This window comes from Pseudoliparis swirei, chromosome 21 (genome assembly GCF_029220125.1).
Source record: "Pseudoliparis swirei isolate HS2019 ecotype Mariana Trench chromosome 21, NWPU_hadal_v1, whole genome shotgun sequence".
NCBI lineage: Eukaryota > Metazoa > Chordata > Actinopteri > Perciformes > Liparidae > Pseudoliparis > Pseudoliparis swirei.
Window position 1 is genome coordinate 6672752 of NC_079408.1, and position 20883 is coordinate 6693634.

The 20883-nt window shown below is 41.9% G+C and overlaps 47 non-coding genes across 47 annotated transcripts; all 47 read left to right on the forward strand.

Moving 5' to 3' along the window:
• Positions 1-418: 418 nt before the first annotated feature.
• On the forward strand, positions 419-492 carry trnat-ugu (transfer RNA threonine (anticodon UGU)). Its single transcript has one exon. It is a non-coding gene; the product is annotated as a tRNA-Thr (tRNA).
• A 414-nt stretch (positions 493-906) lies between these two features.
• On the forward strand, positions 907-980 carry trnat-cgu (transfer RNA threonine (anticodon CGU)). The gene has a single exon. It is a non-coding gene; the product is annotated as a tRNA-Thr (tRNA).
• Positions 981-1071: 91 nt separating this feature from the next.
• Positions 1072-1145, forward strand: trnai-aau (transfer RNA isoleucine (anticodon AAU)). The gene has a single exon. It is a non-coding gene; the product is annotated as a tRNA-Ile (tRNA).
• A 420-nt stretch (positions 1146-1565) lies between these two features.
• trnat-ugu (transfer RNA threonine (anticodon UGU)) lies at positions 1566-1639 on the forward strand. Its single transcript has one exon. It is a non-coding gene; the product is annotated as a tRNA-Thr (tRNA).
• Positions 1640-2381: 742 nt separating this feature from the next.
• On the forward strand, positions 2382-2455 carry trnat-cgu (transfer RNA threonine (anticodon CGU)). The gene has a single exon. It is a non-coding gene; the product is annotated as a tRNA-Thr (tRNA).
• A 582-nt stretch (positions 2456-3037) lies between these two features.
• On the forward strand, positions 3038-3111 carry trnat-ugu (transfer RNA threonine (anticodon UGU)). The gene has a single exon. It is a non-coding gene; the product is annotated as a tRNA-Thr (tRNA).
• Positions 3112-3201: 90 nt separating this feature from the next.
• trnat-cgu (transfer RNA threonine (anticodon CGU)) lies at positions 3202-3275 on the forward strand. The gene has a single exon. It is a non-coding gene; the product is annotated as a tRNA-Thr (tRNA).
• A 254-nt stretch (positions 3276-3529) lies between these two features.
• trnat-cgu (transfer RNA threonine (anticodon CGU)) lies at positions 3530-3603 on the forward strand. Its single transcript has one exon. It is a non-coding gene; the product is annotated as a tRNA-Thr (tRNA).
• A 583-nt stretch (positions 3604-4186) lies between these two features.
• Positions 4187-4260, forward strand: trnat-ugu (transfer RNA threonine (anticodon UGU)). The gene has a single exon. It is a non-coding gene; the product is annotated as a tRNA-Thr (tRNA).
• Positions 4261-4841: 581 nt separating this feature from the next.
• Positions 4842-4915, forward strand: trnat-ugu (transfer RNA threonine (anticodon UGU)). The gene has a single exon. It is a non-coding gene; the product is annotated as a tRNA-Thr (tRNA).
• A 1071-nt stretch (positions 4916-5986) lies between these two features.
• Positions 5987-6060, forward strand: trnat-ugu (transfer RNA threonine (anticodon UGU)). The gene has a single exon. It is a non-coding gene; the product is annotated as a tRNA-Thr (tRNA).
• A 909-nt stretch (positions 6061-6969) lies between these two features.
• Positions 6970-7043, forward strand: trnat-ugu (transfer RNA threonine (anticodon UGU)). Its single transcript has one exon. It is a non-coding gene; the product is annotated as a tRNA-Thr (tRNA).
• Positions 7044-7133: 90 nt separating this feature from the next.
• trnat-ugu (transfer RNA threonine (anticodon UGU)) lies at positions 7134-7207 on the forward strand. The gene has a single exon. It is a non-coding gene; the product is annotated as a tRNA-Thr (tRNA).
• A 90-nt stretch (positions 7208-7297) lies between these two features.
• On the forward strand, positions 7298-7371 carry trnat-ugu (transfer RNA threonine (anticodon UGU)). The gene has a single exon. It is a non-coding gene; the product is annotated as a tRNA-Thr (tRNA).
• Positions 7372-7625: 254 nt separating this feature from the next.
• trnat-ugu (transfer RNA threonine (anticodon UGU)) lies at positions 7626-7699 on the forward strand. Its single transcript has one exon. It is a non-coding gene; the product is annotated as a tRNA-Thr (tRNA).
• Positions 7700-7790: 91 nt separating this feature from the next.
• trnat-ugu (transfer RNA threonine (anticodon UGU)) lies at positions 7791-7864 on the forward strand. The gene has a single exon. It is a non-coding gene; the product is annotated as a tRNA-Thr (tRNA).
• Positions 7865-7954: 90 nt separating this feature from the next.
• On the forward strand, positions 7955-8028 carry trnat-cgu (transfer RNA threonine (anticodon CGU)). The gene has a single exon. It is a non-coding gene; the product is annotated as a tRNA-Thr (tRNA).
• Positions 8029-8118: 90 nt separating this feature from the next.
• trnat-ugu (transfer RNA threonine (anticodon UGU)) lies at positions 8119-8192 on the forward strand. Its single transcript has one exon. It is a non-coding gene; the product is annotated as a tRNA-Thr (tRNA).
• Positions 8193-8446: 254 nt separating this feature from the next.
• Positions 8447-8520, forward strand: trnat-ugu (transfer RNA threonine (anticodon UGU)). The gene has a single exon. It is a non-coding gene; the product is annotated as a tRNA-Thr (tRNA).
• Positions 8521-8937: 417 nt separating this feature from the next.
• Positions 8938-9011, forward strand: trnat-cgu (transfer RNA threonine (anticodon CGU)). The gene has a single exon. It is a non-coding gene; the product is annotated as a tRNA-Thr (tRNA).
• A 418-nt stretch (positions 9012-9429) lies between these two features.
• Positions 9430-9503, forward strand: trnat-cgu (transfer RNA threonine (anticodon CGU)). Its single transcript has one exon. It is a non-coding gene; the product is annotated as a tRNA-Thr (tRNA).
• A 90-nt stretch (positions 9504-9593) lies between these two features.
• trnat-ugu (transfer RNA threonine (anticodon UGU)) lies at positions 9594-9667 on the forward strand. Its single transcript has one exon. It is a non-coding gene; the product is annotated as a tRNA-Thr (tRNA).
• Positions 9668-9757: 90 nt separating this feature from the next.
• On the forward strand, positions 9758-9831 carry trnat-ugu (transfer RNA threonine (anticodon UGU)). The gene has a single exon. It is a non-coding gene; the product is annotated as a tRNA-Thr (tRNA).
• Positions 9832-10085: 254 nt separating this feature from the next.
• Positions 10086-10159, forward strand: trnat-cgu (transfer RNA threonine (anticodon CGU)). The gene has a single exon. It is a non-coding gene; the product is annotated as a tRNA-Thr (tRNA).
• A 90-nt stretch (positions 10160-10249) lies between these two features.
• Positions 10250-10323, forward strand: trnat-ugu (transfer RNA threonine (anticodon UGU)). Its single transcript has one exon. It is a non-coding gene; the product is annotated as a tRNA-Thr (tRNA).
• A 90-nt stretch (positions 10324-10413) lies between these two features.
• On the forward strand, positions 10414-10487 carry trnat-cgu (transfer RNA threonine (anticodon CGU)). Its single transcript has one exon. It is a non-coding gene; the product is annotated as a tRNA-Thr (tRNA).
• A 252-nt stretch (positions 10488-10739) lies between these two features.
• On the forward strand, positions 10740-10813 carry trnat-cgu (transfer RNA threonine (anticodon CGU)). The gene has a single exon. It is a non-coding gene; the product is annotated as a tRNA-Thr (tRNA).
• A 90-nt stretch (positions 10814-10903) lies between these two features.
• On the forward strand, positions 10904-10977 carry trnat-ugu (transfer RNA threonine (anticodon UGU)). Its single transcript has one exon. It is a non-coding gene; the product is annotated as a tRNA-Thr (tRNA).
• Positions 10978-11067: 90 nt separating this feature from the next.
• On the forward strand, positions 11068-11141 carry trnat-ugu (transfer RNA threonine (anticodon UGU)). Its single transcript has one exon. It is a non-coding gene; the product is annotated as a tRNA-Thr (tRNA).
• Positions 11142-11540: 399 nt separating this feature from the next.
• On the forward strand, positions 11541-11614 carry trnat-ugu (transfer RNA threonine (anticodon UGU)). The gene has a single exon. It is a non-coding gene; the product is annotated as a tRNA-Thr (tRNA).
• A 236-nt stretch (positions 11615-11850) lies between these two features.
• Positions 11851-11924, forward strand: trnat-ugu (transfer RNA threonine (anticodon UGU)). Its single transcript has one exon. It is a non-coding gene; the product is annotated as a tRNA-Thr (tRNA).
• A 418-nt stretch (positions 11925-12342) lies between these two features.
• trnat-cgu (transfer RNA threonine (anticodon CGU)) lies at positions 12343-12416 on the forward strand. Its single transcript has one exon. It is a non-coding gene; the product is annotated as a tRNA-Thr (tRNA).
• A 90-nt stretch (positions 12417-12506) lies between these two features.
• Positions 12507-12580, forward strand: trnat-ugu (transfer RNA threonine (anticodon UGU)). The gene has a single exon. It is a non-coding gene; the product is annotated as a tRNA-Thr (tRNA).
• A 417-nt stretch (positions 12581-12997) lies between these two features.
• Positions 12998-13071, forward strand: trnat-cgu (transfer RNA threonine (anticodon CGU)). The gene has a single exon. It is a non-coding gene; the product is annotated as a tRNA-Thr (tRNA).
• A 254-nt stretch (positions 13072-13325) lies between these two features.
• On the forward strand, positions 13326-13399 carry trnat-cgu (transfer RNA threonine (anticodon CGU)). The gene has a single exon. It is a non-coding gene; the product is annotated as a tRNA-Thr (tRNA).
• A 254-nt stretch (positions 13400-13653) lies between these two features.
• Positions 13654-13727, forward strand: trnat-cgu (transfer RNA threonine (anticodon CGU)). The gene has a single exon. It is a non-coding gene; the product is annotated as a tRNA-Thr (tRNA).
• Positions 13728-13817: 90 nt separating this feature from the next.
• On the forward strand, positions 13818-13891 carry trnat-ugu (transfer RNA threonine (anticodon UGU)). The gene has a single exon. It is a non-coding gene; the product is annotated as a tRNA-Thr (tRNA).
• A 253-nt stretch (positions 13892-14144) lies between these two features.
• trnat-cgu (transfer RNA threonine (anticodon CGU)) lies at positions 14145-14218 on the forward strand. Its single transcript has one exon. It is a non-coding gene; the product is annotated as a tRNA-Thr (tRNA).
• A 90-nt stretch (positions 14219-14308) lies between these two features.
• On the forward strand, positions 14309-14382 carry trnat-ugu (transfer RNA threonine (anticodon UGU)). The gene has a single exon. It is a non-coding gene; the product is annotated as a tRNA-Thr (tRNA).
• A 90-nt stretch (positions 14383-14472) lies between these two features.
• trnat-cgu (transfer RNA threonine (anticodon CGU)) lies at positions 14473-14546 on the forward strand. The gene has a single exon. It is a non-coding gene; the product is annotated as a tRNA-Thr (tRNA).
• Positions 14547-14636: 90 nt separating this feature from the next.
• On the forward strand, positions 14637-14710 carry trnat-ugu (transfer RNA threonine (anticodon UGU)). The gene has a single exon. It is a non-coding gene; the product is annotated as a tRNA-Thr (tRNA).
• Positions 14711-14800: 90 nt separating this feature from the next.
• trnat-cgu (transfer RNA threonine (anticodon CGU)) lies at positions 14801-14874 on the forward strand. The gene has a single exon. It is a non-coding gene; the product is annotated as a tRNA-Thr (tRNA).
• Positions 14875-14964: 90 nt separating this feature from the next.
• On the forward strand, positions 14965-15038 carry trnat-ugu (transfer RNA threonine (anticodon UGU)). Its single transcript has one exon. It is a non-coding gene; the product is annotated as a tRNA-Thr (tRNA).
• A 90-nt stretch (positions 15039-15128) lies between these two features.
• trnat-cgu (transfer RNA threonine (anticodon CGU)) lies at positions 15129-15202 on the forward strand. Its single transcript has one exon. It is a non-coding gene; the product is annotated as a tRNA-Thr (tRNA).
• Positions 15203-15948: 746 nt separating this feature from the next.
• On the forward strand, positions 15949-16022 carry trnat-agu (transfer RNA threonine (anticodon AGU)). The gene has a single exon. It is a non-coding gene; the product is annotated as a tRNA-Thr (tRNA).
• A 255-nt stretch (positions 16023-16277) lies between these two features.
• Positions 16278-16351, forward strand: trnat-agu (transfer RNA threonine (anticodon AGU)). The gene has a single exon. It is a non-coding gene; the product is annotated as a tRNA-Thr (tRNA).
• A 254-nt stretch (positions 16352-16605) lies between these two features.
• Positions 16606-16679, forward strand: trnat-agu (transfer RNA threonine (anticodon AGU)). Its single transcript has one exon. It is a non-coding gene; the product is annotated as a tRNA-Thr (tRNA).
• The last annotated feature ends 4204 nt before the right edge of the window (positions 16680-20883 follow it).

Below are 20883 nucleotides of genomic sequence, written 5' to 3' on the forward strand. Positions count from 1 at the left end.
ATAATCAGAGTGTAGAATTGAATTTTATGGTTTCGTAGTTTTGGTAAAGAACAGAACTTGAGGTAGTGTGAAAAGAAACATTTTTCATAGGCGCTGTGGCTTAGTTGGTTAAAGTGCCTGTTTCGTAAACAGGAGATCCTGGGTTCAACTCCCAGCAGTGCCTCAATAATCCGATTGTAGAATTGGATTTTATGGTTTCGTAGTTTTGGTAAAGAACAGAACTTGAAGTAGTGTGAAAAGAAACATATAATATAGGCGCTGTGGCTTAGTTGGTTAAAGCACCTGTGTTGTAAACAGGAGATCCTGGGTTCAACTCCCAGCAGTGCCTCAATAATCAGAGTGTAGAATTGAATTTTATGGTTTCGTAGTTTTGGTAAAGAACAGAACTTGAAGTAGTGTGAAAAGATCATTTTAAAATGGCGCTGTGGCTTAGTTGGTTAAAGCACCTGTCTTGTAAACAGGAGATCCTGGGTTCAACTCCCAGCAGTGCCTCAATAATCCGATTGTAGAATTGGATTTCATGGGTTTCGTAGTTTTGGTAAAGAACAGAACAGGACGGAGTGTGAAAAGATGAATGTATAATGGAGCTGTGGCTTAGTTGGTTAAAGCACCTGTCTTGTAAACAGGAGATCCTGGGTTCAACTCCCAGCAGTGCCTCAATAATCAGAGTGTAGAATTGAATTTTATGGTTTAGTAGTTTTGGTAAAGAACAGAACTTGAAGTAGTGCGAAAAGTGAATTTTATAAAGGCGCTGTGGCTTAGTTGGTTAAAGTGCCTGTTTCGTAAACAGGAGATCCTGGGTTCAACTCCCAGCAGTGCCTCAATAATCCGATTGTAGAATTGGATTTTATGGTTTCGTAGTTTTGTTAAAGAACAGAACTTGAAGTAGTGTGAAAAGATTTTATAGGCGCTGTGGCTTAGTTGGTTAAAGCACCTGTTTCGTAAACAGGAGATCCTGGGTTCAACTCCCAGCAGTGCCTCAATAATCCGATTGTAGAATTGGATTTTATGGTTTCGTAGTTTTGGTAAAGAACAGAACTTGAAGTAGTGTGAAAAGAAACATTTTATATAGGCGCTGTGGCTTAGTTGGTTAAAGCGCCTGTTTAATAAACAGGAGATCCTGGGTTCAACTCCCAGCAGTGCCTCAATAATCCGATTGTAGAATTGGATTTTTTGGTTTCGTAGTTTTGGTAAAGAACGGAACTTGAGGTAGTGTGAAAAGAAACATTTTATATAGGCGCTGTGGCTTAGTTGGTTAAAGCACCTGTTTAGTAAACAGGAGATCCTGGGTTCAACTCCCAGCAGTGCCTCAATAATCAGAGTGTAGAATTGAACTTTATGGTTTTGTAGTTTTGGTAAAGAACAGAACTTGAGGTAGTGTGAAAAGAAACATTTTTTATAGGCGCTGTGGCTTAGTTGGTTAAAGTGCCTGTTTAGTAAACAGGAGATCCTGGGTTCAACTCCCAGCAGTGCCTCAATAATCCGATTGTAGAATTGGATTTTATGGTTTCGTAGTTTTGTTAAAGAACAGAACTTGAAGTAGTGTGAAAAGATCTTTTTGAAACGGCGCTGTGGCTTAGTTGGTTAAAGCACCTGTCTTGTAAACAGGAGATCCTGGGTTCAACTCCCAGCAGTGCCTCAATAATCCGATTGTAGAATTGGATTTCATGGGTTTCGTAGTTTTGGTAAAGAACAGAACAGGACGGAGTGTGAAAAGATGAATGTATAATGGAGCTGTGGCTTAGTTGGTTAAAGCACCTGTCTTGTAAACAGGAGATCCTGGGTTCAACTCCCAGCAGTGCCTCAATAATCAGAGTGTAGAATTGGATTTTATGGTTTCGTAGTTTTGGTAAAGAACAGAACTTGAAGTAGTGCGAATTTTATAAAGGCGCTGTGGCTTAGTTGGTTAAAGTGCCTGTTTCGTAAACAGGAGATCCTGGGTTCAACTCCCAGCAGTGCCTCAATAATCCGATTGTAGAATTGGATTTTATGGTTTCGTAGTTTTGGTAAAGAACAGAACTTGAAGTAGTGTGAAAAGATCATTTTGAAACGGCGCTGTGGCTTAGTTGGTTAAATCACCTGTCTTGTAAACAGGAGATCCTGGGTTCAACTCCCAGCAGTGCCACAATAATCACAGTGTAGAATTGAATTTTATGGTTTAGTAGTTTTGGTAAAGAACAGAACTTGAAGTAGTGCGAAAAGAAACATCTTTTATAGGCGCTGTGGCTTAGTTGGTTAAAGTGCCTGTTTCGTAAACAGGAGATCCTGGGTTCAACTCCCAGCAGTGCCTCAATAATCCGATTGTAGAATTGGATTTTATGGTTTCGTAGTTTTGGTAAAGAACAGAACTTGAAGTAGTGTGAAAAGAAACATTTTGTATAGGCGCTGTGGCTTAGTTGGTTAAAGCACCTGTTTCGTAAACAGGAGATCCTGGGTTCAACTCCCAGCAGTGCCTCAATAATCAGAGTGTAGAACTGAATTTTATGGGTTTGTAGTTTTGGTAAAGAACAGAACTTGAAGTAGTGTGAAAAGATGAATGTATAAAGGCGCTGTGGCTTAGTTGGTTAAAGTGCCTGTTTTGTAAACAGGAGATCCTGGGTTCAACTCCCAGCAGTGCCTCAATAATCAGAGTGTAGAATTGAATTTTATGGTTTAGTAGTTTTGGTAAAGAACAGAACTTGAAGTAGTGTGAAAAGATCATTTTAAAACAGCGCTGTGGCTTAGTTGGTTAAAGCACCTGTCTTGTAAACAGGAGATCCTGGGTTCAACTCCCAGCAGTGCCTCAATAATCAGAGTGTAGAATTGAATTTTATGGTTTTGTAGTTTTGGTAAAGAACAGAACTTGAAGTAGTGCGAAAAGATGAATGTAAAATGGAGCTGTGGCTTAGTTGGTTAAAGTGCCTGTTTCGTAAACAGGAGATCCTGGGTTCAACTCCCAGCAGTGCCTCAATAATCCGATTGTAGAATTGGATTTTATGGTTTCGTAGTTTTGGTAAAGAACAGAACTTGAAGTAGTGTGAAAAGATCATTTTTAAACGGCGCTGTGGCTTAGTTGGTTAAAGCACCTGTCTTGTAAACAGGAGATCCTGGGTTCAACTCCCAGCAGTGCCTCAATAATCCGATTGTAGAATTGGATTTTATGGTTTCGTAGTTTTGGTAAAGAACAGAACTTGAAGTAGTGTGAAAAGATCTTTTTGAAACGGCGCTGTGGCTTAGTTGGTTAAAGCACCTGTTTCGTAAACAGGAGATCCTGGGTTCAACTCCCAGCAGTGCCTCAATAATCAGAGTGTAGAATTGAATATTATGGTTTTGTAGTTTTGGTAAAGAACAGAACTTGAAGTAGTGCGAAAAGATGAATGTATAATGGAGCTGTGGCTTAGTTGGTTAAAGCACCTGTCTTGTAAACAGGACATCCTGGGTTCAACTCCCAGCAGTGCCTCAATAATAAGAGTGTAGAATTGAATTTTATTGTTTCGTAGTTTTGGTAAAGAACAGAACTTGAAGTAGTGTGAAAAGAGTAATTTATGAAGGCACTGTGGCTTAGTTGGTTAAAGTGCCTGTTTCGTAAACAGGAGATCCTGGGTTCAACTCCCAGCAGTGCCTCAATAATCAGAGTGTAGAATTGAATTTTATTGTTTCGTAGTTTGGGGAGAGAACAGAACTTGAAGTAGTGCGAAAAGTGAATTTTATAAAGGCACTGTGGCTTAGTTGGTTAAAGTGCCTGTTTTGTAAACAGGAGATCCTGGGTTCAACTCCCAGCAGTGCCTCAATAATCCGATTGTAGAATTGGATTTTATGGTTTCGTAGTTTTGGTAAAGAACAGAACTTGAAGTAGTACGAAAAGATGAATTTTATGAAGGCGCTGTGGCTTAGTTGGTTAAAGTGCCTGTTTTGTAAACAGGAGATCCTGGGTTCAACTCCCAGCAGTGCCTCAATAATCAGAGTGTAGAATTGAATTTTATGGTTTCGTAGTTTTGGTAAAGAACAGAACTTGAAGTAGTGCGAAAAGTTGATTTTATAAAGGCGCTGTGGCTTAGTTGGTTAAAGTGCCTGTTTCGTAAACAGGAGATCCTGGGTTCAACTCCCAGCAGTGCCTCAATAATCCGATTGTAGAATTGGATTTTATGGTTTCGTAGTTTTGTTAAAGAACAGAACTTGAAGTAGTGTGAAAAGATCTTTTTGAAACGGCGCTGTGGCTTAGTTGGTTAAAGCACCTGTCTTGTAAACAGGAGATCCTGGGTTCAACTCCCAGCAGTGCCTCAATAATCCGATTGTAGAATTGGATTTTATGGTTTCGTAGTTTCGGTAAAGAACAGAACTTGAAGTAGTGCGAAAAGTGAATTTTATAAAGGCGCTGTGGTTTAGTTGGTTAAAGCACCTGTTTCGTAAACAGGAGATCCTGGGTTCAACTCCCAGCAGTGCCTCAATAATCCGATTGTAGAATTGGATTTTATGGTTTCGTAGTTTTGGTAAAGAACAGAACTTGAAGTAGTGTGAAAAGATCATTTTGAAATGGCGCTGTGGCTTAGTTGGTTAAAGCACCTGTCTTGTAAACAGGAGATCCTGGGTTCAACTCCGAGCAGTGCCTCAATAATCAGAGTGTAGAATTGAATTTCATGGTTTCGTAGTTTTGGTAAAGAACAGAACTTGAAGTAGTGCGAAAAGGGATTTTTAACAAGGCGCTGTGGCTTAGTTGGTTAAAGTGCCTGTTTCGTAAACAGGAGATCCTGGGTTCAACTCCCAGCAGTGCCTCAATAATCCGATTGTAGAATTGGATTTTATGGTTTCGTAGTTTTGGTAAAGAACAGAACTTGAAGTAGTGTGAAAAGATCATTTTATACGGCGCTGTGGCTTAGTTGGTTAAAGCACCTGTCTTGTAAACAGGAGATCCTGGGTTCAACTCCCAGCAGTGCCTCAATAATCAGAGTGTAGAATTGAATTTTATGGTTTTGTAGTTTTGGTAAAGAACAGAACTTGAAGTAGTGTGAAAAGATGAATGTAATGGAGCTGTGGCTTAGTTGGTTAAAGTGCCTGTTTCGTAAACAGGAGATCCTGGGTTCAACTCCCAGCAGTGCCTCAATAATCAGAGTGTAGAATTGAATTTTATGGTTTCGTAGTTTTGGTAAAGAACAGAACTTGAAGTAGTGCGAAAAGATGAATGTACAATGGCGCTGTGGCTTAGTTGGTTAAAGTGCCTGTTTCGTAAACAGGAGATCCTGGGTTCAACTCCCAGCAGTGCCTCAATAATCAGATTGTAGAATTGGATTTTATTGTTTCGTAGTTTTGGTAAAGAACAGAACTTGAAGTAGTGCGAAAAATGATTTTTAATAAGGCGCTGTGGCTTAGTTGGTTAAAGTGCCTGTTTTGTAAACAGGAGATCCTGGGTTCAACTCCCAGCAGTGCCTCAATAATCACATTGTAGAATTGGATTTTATGGTTTGTAGTTTTGGTAAAGAACAGAACTTGAAGTAGTGTGAAAAGATCATTTTAAAACGGCGCTGTGGCTTAGTTGGTTAAAGCACCTCTCTTGTAAACAGGAGATCCTGGGTTCAACTCCCAGCAGTGCCTCAATAATCAGATTGTAGAATTGAATTTTATTGTTTCGTAGTTTGGGGAAAGAACAGAACTTGAAGTAGTGCGAAAATTATAATTTATGAAGGCACTGTGGCTTAGTTGGTTAAAGTGCCTGTTTTGTAAACAGGAGATCCTGGGTTCAACTCCCAGCAGTGCCTCAATAATCCGATTGTAGAATTGGATTTTATGGTTTCGTAGTTTTGGTAAAGAACAGAACTTGAAGTAGTGTGAAAAGATCATTTTTAAACAGCGCTGTGGCTTAGTTGGTTAAAGCACCTGTCTTGTAAACAGGAGATCCTGGGTTCAACTCCCAGCAGTGCCACAATAATCAGAGTGTAGAATTGAATATTATGGTTTTGTAGTTTTGGTAAAGAACAGAACTTGAAGTAGTGTGAAAAGATCATTTTTAAACGGCGCTGTGGCTTAGTTGGTTAAAGCACCTGTCTTGTAAACAGGAGATCCTGGGTTCAACTCCCAGCAGTGCCTCAATAATCAGATTGTAGAATTGGATTTTATGGTTTCGTAGTTTTGGTAAAGAACAGAACTTGAAGTAGTGTGAAAAGACGAATGTACAAAGGCGCTGTGGCTTAGTTGGTTAAAGTGCCTGTTTCGTAAACAGGAGATCCTGGGTTCAACTCCCAGCAGTGCCTCAATAATCAGAGTGTAGAATTGAATTTTATGGTTTCGTAGTTTTGGTAAAGAACAGAACTTGAAGTAGTGTGAAAAGATGAATGTATAATGGAGCTGTGGCTTAGTTGGTTAAAGCACCTGTCTTGTAAACAGGAGATCCTGGGTTCAACTCCCAGCAGTGCCTCAATAATCAGAGTGTAGAATTGAATTTTATGGTTTCGTAGTTTTGGTAAAGAACAGAACTTGAAGTAGTGCGAAAAGATTTTTAACAAGGCGCTGTGGCTTAGTTGGTTAAAGTGCCTGTTTCGTAAACAGGAGATCCTGGGTTCAACTCCCAGCAGTGCCTCAATAATCAGATGGTAGTATTGAATTTCATGGGTTTCGTAGTTTTGGTAAAGAACAGAACAGGACGGAGTGTGAAAAGATGAATGTATAATGGAGCTGTGGCTTAGTTGGTTAAAGCACCTGTCTTGTAAACAGGACATCCTGGGTTCAACTCCCAGCAGTGCCTCAATAATCAGAGTGTAGAATTGAATTTTATGGTTTCGTAGTTTTGGTAAAGAACAGAACTTGAAGTAGTGCGAAAAGTGAATTTTATAAAGGCGCTGTGGCTTAGTTGGTTAAAGTGCCTGTTTCGTAAACAGGAGATCCTGGGTTCAACTCCCAGCAGTGCCTCAATAATCCGATTGTAGAATTGGATTTTATGGTTTCGTAGTTTTGGTAAAGAACAGAACTTGAAGTAGTGTGAAAAGATCTTTTTTAAACGGCGCTGTGGCTTAGTTGGTTAAAGCACCTGTCTTGTAAACAGGAGATCCTGGGTTCAACTCCCAGCAGTGCCTCAATAATCAGAGTGTAGAATTGAATTTTATGGTTTCGTAGTTTTGGTAAAGAACAGAACTTGAAGTAGTGCGAAAAGTGATTTTTAACAAGGCGCTGTGGCTTAGTTGGTTAAAGCACCTGTCTTGTAAACAGGAGATCCTGGGTTCAACTCCCAGCAGTGCCTCAATAATAAGAGTGTAGAATTGAATTTTATGGTTTCGTAGTTTTGGTAAAGAACAGAACTTGAAGTAGTGTGAAAAGAAGAATGTAAAATGGCGCTGTGGCTTAGTTGGTTAAAGCACCTGTCTTGTAAACAGGAGATCCTGGGTTCAACTCCCAGCAGTGCCTCAATAATCAGAGTGTAGAATTGAATTTTATGGTTTCGTAGTTTTGGTAAAGAACAGAACTTGAAGTAGTGCGAAAAGGGTTTTTAACAAGGCGCTGTGGCTTACTTGGTTAAAGTGCCTGTTTCGTAAACAGGAGATCCTGGGTTCAACTCCCAGCAGTGCCTCAATAATCCGATTGTAGAATTGGATTTTATGGTTTCGTAGTTTGGGTAAAGAACAGAACTTGAAGTAGTGTGAAAAGTTGAATGTTATAATGGCGCTGTGGCTTAGTTGGTTAAAGCACCTGTCTTGTAAACAGGAGATCCTGGGTTCAACTCCCAGCAGTGCCTCAATAATCAGAGTGTAGAATTGAATTTTATGGTTTCGTAGTTTTGGTAAAGAACAGAACTTGAAGTAGTGTGAAAAGATGAATTTTATAATGGCGCTGTGGCTTAGTTGGTTAAAGCACCTGTCTTGTAAACAGGAGATCCTGGGTTCAACTCCCAGCAGTGCCTCAATAATCAGATTGTAGAATTGAATTTTATGGTTTAGTAGTTTTGGTAAAGAACAGAACTTGAAGTAGTGCGAAAATTGAATTTTATGAAGGCACTGTGGCTTAGTTGGTTAAAGTGCCTGTTTCGTAAACAGGAGATCCTGGGTTCAACTCCCAGCAGTGCCTCAATAATCACATTGTAGATTAGAATTTTATGGGTTTGTAGTTTTGGTAAAGAACAGAACTTGAAGTAGTGTGAAAAGTGAAATTTATGATGGCGCTGTGGCTTAGTTGGTTAAAGCACCTGTCTTGTAAACAGGAGATCCTGGGTTCAACTCCCAGCAGTGCCTCAATAATCAGAGTGTAGAATTGAATTTTATGGTTTCGTAGTTTTGGTAAAGAACAGAACTTGAAGTAGTGCGAAAAGATGAATTTAAAATGGAGCTGTGGCTTAGTTGGTTAAAGTGCCTGTTTCGTAAACAGGAGATCCTGGGTTCAACTCCCAGCAGTGCCTCAATAATCAGAGTGTAGAACTGAATTTTATGGGTTTGTAGTTTTGGTAAAGAACAGAACTTGAAGTAGTGTGAAAAGATCATTTTTAAATGGCGCTGTGGCTTAGTTGGTTAAAGCACCTGTCTTGTAAACAGGAGATCCTGGGTTCAACTCCCAGCAGTGCCTCAATAATCAGAGTGTAGAATTGAATTTTATGGTTTCGTAGTTTTGGTAAAGAACAGAACTTGAAGTAGTGCGAAAAGTGAATTTTATAAAGGCGCTGTGGCTTAGTTGGTTAAAGTGCCTGTTTCGTAAACAGGAGATCCTGGGTTCAACTCCCAGCAGTGCCTCAATAATCCGATTGTAGAATTGGATTTTATGGTTTCGTAGTTTTGGTAAAGAACAGAACTTGAAGTAGTGTGAAAAGATGAATGTATAATGGAGCTGTGGCTTAGTTGGTTAAAGCACCTGTCTTGTAAACAGGAGATCCTGGGTTCAACTCCCAGCAGTGCCTCAATAATCAGAGTGTAGAATTGAATTTTATGGTTTAGTAGTTTTGGTAAAGAACAGAACTTGAAGTAGTGCGAAAAGTGAATTTATAAAGGCGCTGTGGCTTAGTTGGTTAAAGTGCCTGTTTCGTAAACAGGAGATCCTGGGTTCAACTCCCAGCAGTGCCTCAATAATCCGATTGTAGAATTGGATTTTATGGTTTCGTAGTTTTGGTAAAGAACAGAACTTGAAGTAGTGCGAAAAGTGTTTTTTAACAAGGCGCTGTGGCTTAGTTGGTTAAAGTGCCTGTTTTGTAAACAGGAGATCCTGGGTTCAACTCCCAGCAGTGCCTCAATAATCCGATTGTAGAATTGGATTTTATGGTTTCGTAGTTTTGGTAAAGAACAGAACTTGAAGTAGTGTGAAAAGATCATTTTTTAAAGGCCCTGTGGCTTAGTTGGTTAAAGCACCTGTCTTGTAAACAGGAGATCCTGGGTTCAACTCCCAGCAGTGCCTCAATAATCAGAGTGTAGAATTGAATTTTATTGTTTCGTAGTTTGGGGAGAGAACAGAACTTGAAGTAGTGCGAAAAGTGAATTTTATGAAGGCACTGTGGCTTAGTTGGTTAAAGTGCCTGTTTCGTAAACAGGAGATCCTGGGTTCAACTCCCAGCAGTGCCTCAATAATCCGATTGTAGAATTGGATTTTATGGTTTCGTAGTTTTGGTAAAGAACAGAACTTGAAGTAGTGTGAAAAGATGAATGTAAAATGGCGCTGTGGCTTAGTTGGTTAAAGCACCTGTCTTGTAAACAGGAGATCCTGGGTTCAACTCCCAGCAGTGCCTCAATAATCAGAGTGTAGAATTGAATTTTATGGTTTCGTAGTTTTGGTAAAGAACAGAACTTGAAGTAGTGCGAAAAGGGATTTTTAACAAGGCGCTGTGGCTTAGTTGGTTAAAGCACCTGTCTTGTAAACAGGAGATCCTGGGTTCAACTCCCAGCAGTGCCTCAATAATCCGATTGTAGAATTGGATTTTATGGTTTCGTAGTTTTGGTAAAGAACAGAACTTGAAGTAGTGTGAAAAGATGAATGTTAAATGGCGCTGTGGCTTAGTTGGTTAAAGCACCTGTGTTGTAAACAGGAGATCCTGGGTTCAACTCCCAGCAGTGCCTCAATAATCCGATTGTAGAATTGGATTTTATGGTTTCGTAGTTTTGGTAAAGAACAGAACTTGAAGTAGTGTGAAAAGTAAATATTAAGAAGGCGCTGTGGCTTAGTTGGTTAAAGTGCCTGTTTCGTAAACAGGAGATCCTGGGTTCAACTCCCAGCAGTGCCTCAATAATCAGAGTGTAGAACTGAATTTTATGGGTTTGTAGTTTTGGTAAAGAACAGAACTTGAAGTAGTGTGAAAAGATGAATGTAAAATGGCGCTGTGGCTTAGTTGGTTAAAGCACCTGTCTTGTAAACAGGAGATCCTGGGTTCAACTCCCAGCAGTGCCTCAATAATCAGAGTGTAGAATTGAATTTTATGGTTTCGTAGTTTTGGTAAAGAACAGAACTTGAAGTAGTGCGAAAAGATGAATGTTAAATGGCGCTGTGGCTTAGTTGGTTAAAGTGCCTGTTTCGTAAACAGGAGATCCTGGGTTCAACTCCCAGCAGTGCCTCAATAATCAGAGTGTAGAATTGAATTTTATGGTTTCGTAGTTTTGGTAAAGAACAGAACTTGAAGTAGTGCGAAAAGAAAATTTTATAGGCGCTGTCGCTGAGTTGGTTAAAGCACCTGTCTTGTAAACAGGAGATCCTGGGTTCAACTCCCAGCAGTGCCTCAATAATCCGATTGTAGAATTGGATTTTATGGTTTCGTAGTTTTGGTAAAGAACAGAACTTGAAGTAGTGCGAAAAGTGATTTTTATAAAGGCGCTGTGGCTTAGTTGGTTAAAGTGCCTGTTTCGTAAACAGGAGATCCTGGGTTCAACTCCCAGCAGTGCCTCAATAATCAGATTGTAGAATTGAATTTTATGGTTTCGTAGTTTTGGTAAAGAACAGAACTTGAAGTAGTGCGAAAAGTGAATTTTATAAAGGCGCTGTGGCTTAGTTGGTTAAAGCACCTGTCTTGTAAACAGGAGATCCTGGGTTCAACTCCCAGCAGTGCCTCAATAATCCGATTGTAGAATTGGATTTTATGGTTTCGTAGTTTTGGTAAAGAACAGAACTTGAAGTAGTGTGAAAAGATGAATGTAAAATGGCGCTGTGGCTTAGTTGGTTAAAGCACCTGTCTTGTAAACAGGAGATCCTGGGTTCAACTCCCAGCAGTGCCTCAATAATCAGAGTGTAGAATTGAATTTTATGGTTTCGTAGTTTTGGTAAAGAACAGAACTTGAAGTAGTGCGAAAAGTGAAAATTATGAAGGCACTGTGGCTTAGTTGGTGAAAGTGCCTGTTTTGTAAACAGGAGATCCTGGGTTCAACTCCCAGCAGTGCCTCAATAATCACACTGTAGATTAGAAATTTATGGGTTTGTAGTTTTGGTAAAGAACAGAACTTGAAGTAGTGTGAAAAGGCGCTGTGGCTTAGTTGGTTAAAGCACCTTAAACAGGAGATCCTGGGTTCAACTCCCAGCAGTGCCTCAATAATCAGAGTGTAGAATTGAATTTTATGGTTTCGTAGTTTTGGTAAAGAACAGAACTTGAAGTAGTGCGAAAAGATGATTTTTAAATAGGCGCTGTGGCTTAGTTGGTTAAAGCACCTGTCTTGTAAACAGGAGATCCTGGGTTCAACTCCCAGCAGTGCCTCAATAATCAGATTGTAGTATTGTGTTTCGTAGTTTTGGTAAAGAACAGAACTTGAAGTAGTGTGAAAAGAAACATTTTTTATAGGCGCTGTGGCTTAGTTGGTTAAAGTGCCTGTTTCGTAAACAGGAGATCCTGGGTTCAACTCTCAATAATCCGATTGTAGAATTGGATTTTATGGTTTCGTAGTTTTGGTAAAGAACAGAACTTGAAGTAGTGTGAAAAGATCATTTTTAAATGGCGCTGTGGCTTAGTTGGTTAAAGCACCTGTCTTGTAAACAGGAGATCCTGGGTTCAACTCCCAGCAGTGCCTCAATAATCAGAGTGTAGAATTGAATTTTATTGTTTGTAGTTTTGGTAAAGAACAGAACTTGAAGTAGTGCGAAAAGATGAATGTAAAATGGAGCTGTGGCTTAGTTGGTTAAAGTGCCTGTTTCGTAAACAGGAGATCCTGGGTTCAACTCCCAGCAGTGCCTCAATAATCCGATTGTAGAATTGGATTTTATGGGTTTCGTAGTTTTGGTAAAGAACAGAACAGGACGGAGTGTGAAAAGATGAATGTATAATGGAGCTGTGGCTTAGTTGGTTAAAGCACCTGTCTTGTAAACAGGAGATCCTGGGTTCAACTCCCAGCAGTGCCTCAATAATCAGAGTGTAGAATTGAATTTTATGGTTTCGTAGTTTTGGTAAAGAACAGAACTTGAAGTAGTGCGAAAAGGGATTTTTAACAAGGCGCTGTGGCTTAGTTGGTTAAAGTGCCTGTTTCGTAAACAGGAGATCCTGGGTTCAACTCCCAGCAGTGCCTCAATAATCCGATTGTAGAATTGGATTTTATGGTTTCGTAGTTTTGGTAAAGAACAGAACTTGAAGTAGTGTGAAAAGATCATTTTAAAACGGCGCTGTGGCTTAGTTGGTTAAAGCACCTGTCTTGTAAACAGGAGATCCTGGGTTCAACTCCCAGCAGTGCCTCAATAATCAGAGTGTAGAATTGAATTTTATGGTTTCGTAGTTTTGGTAAAGAACAGAACTTGAAGTAGTGCGAAAAGGGTTTTTAAACAAGGCGCTGTGGCTTAGTTGGTTAAAGTGCCTGTTTCGTAAACAGGAGATCCTGGGTTCAACTCACAGCAGTGCCTCAATAATCCGATTGTAGAATTGGATTTCCTGTGTTTCATAGTTTTGGTAAAGAACAGAACTTGAAGTAGTGTGAAAGAAAAATTTTATAGGCGCTGTGGCTTACTTGGTTAAAGTGCCTGTTTCGTAAACAGGAGATCCTGGGTTCAACTCCCAGCAGTGCCTCAATAATCAGAGTGTAGAATTGAATTTTATGGTTTCGTAGTTTGGGGAGAGAACAGAACTTGAAGTAGTGCGAAAAGTGAATATTATGAAGGCACTGTGGCTTAGTTGGTTAAAGTGCCTGTTTCGTAAACAGGAGATCCTGGGTTCAACTCCCAGCAGTGCCTCAATAATCAGATTGTAGAATTGAATTTTATGGTTTCGTAGTTTTGGTAAAGAACAGAACTTGAAGTAGTGCGAAAAGATGAATGTATAATGGAGCTGTGGCTTAGTTGGTTAAAGCACCTGTCTTGTAAACAGGAGATCCTGGGTTCAACTCCCAGCAGTGCCTCAATAATCAGAGTGTAGAATTGAATTTTATGGTTTAGTAGTTTTGGTAAAGAACAGAACTTGAAGTAGTGCGAAAAGTGAATTTTATAAAGGCGCTGTGGCTTAGTTGGTTAAAGTGCCTGTTTCGTAAACAGGAGATCCTGGGTTCAACTCCCAGCAGTGCCTCAATAATCCGATTGTAGAATTGGATTTTATGGTTTCGTAGTTTTGGTAAAGAACAGAACTTGAAGTAGTGTGAAAAGATCATTTTGAAACGGCGCTGTGGCTTAGTTGGTTAAATCACCTGTCTTGTAAACAGGAGATCCTGGGTTCAACTCCCAGCAGTGCCACAATAATCACAGTGTAGAATTGAATTTTATGGTTTAGTAGTTTTGGTAAAGAACAGAACTTGAAGTAGTGCGAAAAGTGAATTTTATAAAGGCGCTGTGGCTTAGTTGGTTAAAGTGCCTGTTTCGTAAACAGGAGATCCTGGGTTCAACTCCCAGCAGTGCCTCAATAATCCGATTGTAGAATTGGATTTTATGGTTTCGTAGTTTTGGTAAAGAACAGAACTTGAAGTAGTGTGAAAAGATCATTTTTAAATGGCGCTGTGGCTTAGTTGGTTAAAGCACCTGTCTTGTAAACAGGAGATCCTGGGTTCAACTCCCAGCAGTGCCTCAATAATCACATTGTAGAATTGAACTTATGGTTTTGTAGTTTCTGTAAAGAACAGGACTTGAGGTAGTGTGAAAAGAAACATTAAAATAGGCGCTGTGGCTTAGTTTGTTAAAGCACCTGTTTCGTAAACAGGAGATCCTGGGTTCAACTCCCAGCAGTGCCACAATAATCACAGTGTAGAATTGAATTTTATGGTTTAGTAGTTTTGGTAAAGAACAGAACTTGAAGTAGTGCGAAAAGAAAATTTTATAAAGGCGCTGTGGCTTAGTTGGTTAAAGCGCCTGTTTCGTAAACAGGAGATCCTGGGTTCAACTCCCAGCAGTGCCTCAATAATCCGATTGTAGACTTGGATTTTATGGTTTCGTAGTTTTGGTAAAGAACAGAACTTGAAGTAGTGTGAAAAGATCATTTAGGAATGGCGCTGTGGCTTAGTTGGTTAAAGCACCTGTCTTGTAAACAGGAGATCCTGGGTTCAACTCCCAGCAGTGCCTCAATAATCAGAGTGTAGAATTGAATTTTATTGTTTCGTAGTTTTGGTAAAGAACAGAACTTGAAGTAGTGCGAAAAGTGAATTTTATGAAGGCACTGTGGCTTAGTTGGTTAAAGTGCCTGTTTCGTAAACAGGAGATCCTGGGTTCAACTCCCAGCAGTGCCTCAATAATCACATTGTAGATTAGAATTTTATGGGTTTGTAGTTTTGGTAAAGAACAGAACTTGAAGTAGTGTGAAAAGATGAATGTAAAATGGCGCTGTGGCTTAGTTGGTTAAAGCACCTGTCTTGTAAACAGGAGATCCTGGGTTCAACTCCCAGCAGTGCCTCAATAATCAGAGTGTAGAATTGAATTTTATTGTTTCGTAGTTTGGGGAGAGAACAGAACTTGAAGTAGTGCGAAAAGAGTATTTTATGAAGGCACTGTGGCTTAGTTGGTTAAAGTGCCTGTTTCGTAAACAGGAGATCCTGGGTTCAACTCCCAGCAGTGCCTCAATAATCCGATTGTAGAATTGGATTTTATGGTTTCGTAGTTTTGGTAAAGAACAGAACTTGAAGTAGTTTGAAAAGATCATTTTAAAACGGCGCTGTGGCTTAGTTGGTTAAAGCACCTGTTTTGTAAACAGGAGATCCTGGGTTCAACTCCCAGCAGTGCCTCAATAATCAGAGTGTAGAATTGAATATTATGGTTTTGTAGTTTTGGTAAAGAACAGAACAGGACGGAGTGTGAAAAGAAACATTAAAATAGGCGCTGTGGCTTAGTTGGTAAAAGTGCCTGTTTCGTAAACAGGAGATCCTGGGTTCAACTCCCAGCAGTGCCTCAATAATCACACTGTAGATTAGAAATTTATGGGTTTGTAGTTTTGGTAAAGAACAGAACTTGAAGTAGTGTGAAAAGAAAATTTTATATGGTGCTGTGGCTTAGTTGGTTAAAGCACCTGTCTTGTAAACAGGAGATCATGGGTTCAACTCCAAGAAGTGCCTTAATAATCAGAGTGTATAATTGAATTTTATGGTTTCGTAGTTTTGGTAAAGAACAGAACTTGAGGTAGTGTGAAAAGAAAATTTTATATAGGCGCTGTGGCTTAGTTGGTTAAAGCACCTGTTTGTAAACAGGAGATCCTGGGTTCAACTCCCAGCAGTGCCTCAATAATCAGATTGTAGAATTGAACTTTATGGTTTTGTAGTTTTGGTAAAGAACAGAACTTGAGGTAGTGTGAAAAGATAAAAATTGAATAGGCCCTGTGACTTAGTTGGTTAAAGTGCCTGTTTAGTAAACAGGAGATCCTGGGTTCAAATCCCAGCAGTGCCTCAAGAATCAGATTGTAGAATTGAACTTCATGTTTTTGTAGTTTTGGTAAAGAACAGAACTTGAGGTCGTGTGAAAATGGAATTTTATATAGGCGCTGTGGCTTAGTTGGTTAAAGCACCTGTTTAGTAAACAGGAGATCCTGGGTTCAAATCCCAGCAGTGCCTCAAGAATCAGACTGTAGAATTGAACTTTATGGTTTTGTAGTTTTGGTAAAGAACAGAACTTGAGGTAGTGTGAAAAGAAACATATTAAATAGGCGCTGTGGCTTAGTTGGTTAAAGCGCCTGTTTAGTAAACAGGAGATCCTGGGTTCAAATCCCAGCAGTGCCTCAAGAATCAGACTGTGTAATTGAACTTTATATTTTTGTAGTTTTGGTAAAGAACGGAACTTGAGGTAGTGTGAAAAGGGAATTTTAAATAGGCGCTGTGGCTTAGTTGGTTAAAGCACCTTTTAAGTAAACACGATATCCTGGGTTCAAATCCCAGCAGTGCCTCAAGAATCAGACTGTAGAATTGAACTTCATATTTTTGTAGTTTTGGTAAAGAACGGAACTTGAGGTAGTGTGAAAAGAAACATTTTATATAGGCGCTGTGGCTTAGTTGGTTAAAGCGCCTGTTTAGTAAACAGGAGATCCTGGGTTCAAATCCCAGCAGTGCCTCAAGAATCAGACTGTAGAATTGAACTTTATGTTTTTGTAGTTTTGGTAAAGAACAGAACTTGAGGTAGTGTGAAAAGAAAATTTTATATAGGTGCTGTGGCTTAGTTGGTTAAAGTGCCTGTTTAGTAAACAGGAGATCCTGGGTTCAAATCCCAGCAGTGCCTCAATAATCAGATTGTAGAATTGAACTTTATGGTTTTGTAGTTTTGGTAAAGAACAGAACTTGAGGTAGTGTGAAAACAGATTTTTTCATCGGCGCTGTGGCTTAGTTGGTTAAAGCGCCTGTTTAGTAAACAGGAGATCCTGGGTTCAAATCCCAGCAGTGCCTCAAGAATCAGACTGTAGAATTGAACTTTATGTTTTTGTAGTTTTGGTAAAGAACAGAACTTGAGGTAGTGTGAAAAGGGAATTTTAAATAGGTGCTGTGCCGGCATCGGAGCTCTGCGGCGCGCGAAACGGAGAGCCGAGAAGTGTTAACGCGACACGTAAAGACAGAAATGACGGCTATTTAGTTTGTTTAATAAAAGAACAAAGACGTGCTCTTTAAGAAAAGGGACCTTACATTACTTCTGCTGTAATAGATAGATAGATAGATATATACTTTATTAATCCCCAAGGGGAAATTTGTCGTGACAGTAGCAGCAACACACAAGAGTAAAAACAAAACACAAAATATAAGAAACAGGGATGAAAGATATAGAAGTATACAAGTAAAATACAAAACAAAATATATATGTAAATATACAACACACATGCATACACAACACACAACAACACTGACAAATCAAATACACAAAATATTAAATATAGACAGAGTGCAAAAAGCAAAGTGTGTGTATGAGTGCAGAGCAAATGAAATGAAATGTGTGTGTATGTGTGTAGTGCAAACAAATGAGATGTGTGAAGTGCAGATCAACATAGTGTAAGTATTCAGTTATTGCACTATGATCTGGCAAGAGGTGATCTGTTGTAGAGCCTCATAGCCGTCGGCAGGAATGTTCTCCTGTATCTGTCCTTGTGGCAGCGGAGCGTGAGGAGACGTCTGGAGAAAGTACTCCTCTGTCCCTGTAGGAGGTGGTGGAGAGGGTGGTCCGGGTTGTCCAATATGGACACAAGTTTCTTCAACGTCCTCCTCTCCACCACCTGTTCCAGGTGCTCCAGCTGGCAGCCGATGATGGAGCCAGCCTTCCTAACCAGTTTGTTAAGACGGCTGGTGTCACCGGCTCCGATGCTGCTCCCCCAGCAGACAATGGCAAAGTGCAGCACACTGGCCACAACCGACTGGTAGAATAACTCCAGCTCTTGCTGCACACGTTGAAGGATCGAAGCTTTCTCAGGAAAAAGAGTCGACTCATCCCCTTCTTGTACACAGCGTTGATGTTGGCCTTCCAGTTCAGTCGGCTGTCGATGGAGACGCCCAGGTACTTGTACTCCTCCACCATGTCCCAGGACACTCAGAGGTGTAGGAGCTGTCACCTTCCTCCTGAAGTCCACCACCATCTCTCTGGTCTTGGCCACGTTCAGCCGCAGGTGGTTCTCATCGGACCACTTTACAAAGTCACTCACCACTGCCCTGTACTCCTCCTCCCGTCCATCCCTAATACACCCGACCACTGCAGAGTCATCAGAGTACTTCTGCAGATGGCATGACTCCGTGTTGTACTGGAAGACACTGGTGTACAGGGTGAAGAGGAAGGGAGACAGAACAGTTCCCTGTGGGGCTCCAACATCACTGACCACCGTTCCAGACAGCACACGCCCCATTCTGACAAACTGTGGTCTGCCTGTGAGGTAGTCAGTGATCCAGGAGATGGTGGACGCATCCACACCGACCACCCGCAGCTTCTCACGCAGCAGCAGTGGCTGGATGGTGTTAAATGCACTGGAGAAGTCAAAGAAAGTGACTCTCACAGAGACACCGGTTCCATCCAGGTGCGACTGAGCTCGTTGCAGCAGGTAGATGATGGCGTCCCACTCCCACATGAGGCTGGTAAGCAAATTGCAGTGGGTCCAGCGTGGGTTTCACCTGCGGCCCGAGGTGGGCCAAGACCAGCCTCCAGCACCTTCATCACATGGGAGGTGAGGCGACGGTCGGTAGTCGTTGAGGCCAGATGGTGTTGACTTCTTTGGGACAGGGACCAGGCACGACGTCTTCCACAGCACGGGACTTCCCCAGCCTCAGGCTGAGGTTGAAGAGGTGCTGCAGGACACCAGACAGCTGGGTGGCGCAGGTCTTTAGGACCCTGGGGCTGATGCCATCAGGACCTTCAGCTCTGCGCTGGAGTAGTTTCTCCAGCTGTCTTCTCACCTGGTCAGTCGTCACAGAGGGAGGGGGAGGGTGGAGGAGCCCATTGTTATTGAGGGCACGGTGGATGTGCAGCTCAGCAGGGGGGACAGAGGGGGAGGAGGTGTGATGTGTGGAGGAGACAGGAGGGCTGTGAACTGAACCTATTGAAAAACAGTTCAGCTCGTTGGCCCTCTCCAGGAGCCCCTGGCTGTCTCCTCCCACCTTGAAGCCAGTTATCTGCTTCATCCCAGACCACACCTCCTTTGTGTTGTTCAGCTGGAGTTTGGCCTCCAGCTTCCTCCTGTAGGAGTCCTTGCCCTCCCTGAGCTTCACCTTTAGGTTGCGCTGGGCTCTCCTCAGCTCATCCCTGTCTCCAGACCTGAAAGCAGCTTTCTTCATGTTAAGCGCCTTCAGGTCCCTGGTGATCAGGGCTTGTTGTTGGGAAGCAGCGCACAGTCCGTGATGGGATGGTGGTGTGTTCACAGAACTTGATGTATTCCGTGATGCAGTCGGTCATACTGTTGATGTCCTCCCCATGCGGTCCACACAGCACATCCCAGTCCGTTGACTCGAAGCAGTCCTGTAGAGCGTCGTTAGCCTCCAGAGACCACCTCCTCACAGTCCTGGTGGTCACCGGCAGCCTCTTTACCAGAGGAACATACCTGGGTGTCAGCGGACCAGGTCATGATCAGACCTGCCGAGGGGAAGGGCAGTGGCGCTGTATGCGTCCTTAGTATTAGCATACAGCAAGTCCAGAGTTTTATTGTTCCTTGTTGGGCAGTCTATGTATTGATGGAAGGTTGGCAGAGCTTTTCCAATGTGGTGTGGTTAAAGTCACCAGTGATAGCCATGAATGCTCCAGGCTGATGATTCAGCAGAGCAGACACAGTGGAGTGGATGGTGTCCACAGCTTCCTCAGCGTCAGCTGATGGTGGCACGTACCGACAACCACAATGGCGGACGTGAACTCTCTCGGCAAATAGTACGGGCGCATCCCCGGCCAACAGTTCAATGTTCGGGCTACAGAAGCGCTCCTTCACGCACACATGGTCCGGATGGCACCACCGTTCATTCACATAAACAGCGATCCGGCCCCCCCTCTTCTTACCGCTCTGTGTAGCGTCTCTGTCAGCCCGAACAGTCCTGAAGCCGGGCAAAGCAGCGCTGTGATCCGGAAAGTCCGCGTGTAGCCACGTCTCAGTGAAGCACAAGAGACTGCTCTCACGGAAGATCCTCTCTGTCATTACCAGCGCCGAGCTCATCCGTCTTATTCGCCAAAGACCTCACGTTCCCCGTTATGATCGACGGTACCGAGGGTTTGTATCTCCTCGTTTTAGCCCTCCGCTTGACACCCGATCTGCAGCCGCGAGCCCTTCTCCGTAGCTCCAGAGGGATCACAGGTCTGTCTCCAGGCAGAAGCTTCGGCCTGCAGAGCGATCAGCTGAGCACGCGAGTAGACGACGGTCCCCGTCATTGTTTTGCTGTGGCTCTCCGATACTCACGACAAAGTGAACAAAAGCCACAGTAGAAGTATCGAAAAAAGTAGTTATGGTCCAGTGTCCGACCGTAACTAAGACAAACGTAAAAGAAAAGAAAAAGAAAAAGAGAGGAAAAGTGCAAAAAAAGACAATAAAATAAAAGCAAAACGACACTACTGAAACAAGCAGCCATTGGCACAGCGCCATTTTGTAATCTGGCGCTATAGAGAAAATTACAGGGTGGCGGGCGGGGATTTCTATTTTTTTTTATGTTATGCGATCTACCAATACTACGCCGCGATGGACTGGTAGGTCGTCGCGATCGACTGGTAGATCGCGATTGACGTATTGAGCACCACTGCTCTATCGCCTCTATCGTTGTTCTCGGGACTAAAACGTGTGTGTGTGTGTGCAAGGCTCCAATCTGACCCCAGGACACAGGGTGTTTGATTTCTGAGTAAAGGCAAAACGAGGGTTAAGAAGACTTTCCCCTCTCTTGTCTGTTGAGCATTAATCTAAATGTGGGCCCTGGATTTAATGTGTCAGAATTGAGACAGAATTATGGATCATCAGTACCAAAAGGCTTTTAATGCAACGCAGCCAGAGCCAAACAAAAAGTGATAGCTTTTTACAAAGCAAACTGAGACTACAGTCGAATAGTTTTATTCAAAACCACTTTTCCTGACCTCGATGGAAAAGTCATGAGGCTCTCCTTGGCTTTTTAGTAAAGGACGGTCCGGTGTAAAAGGAGATAAGAAAGGTAGCAC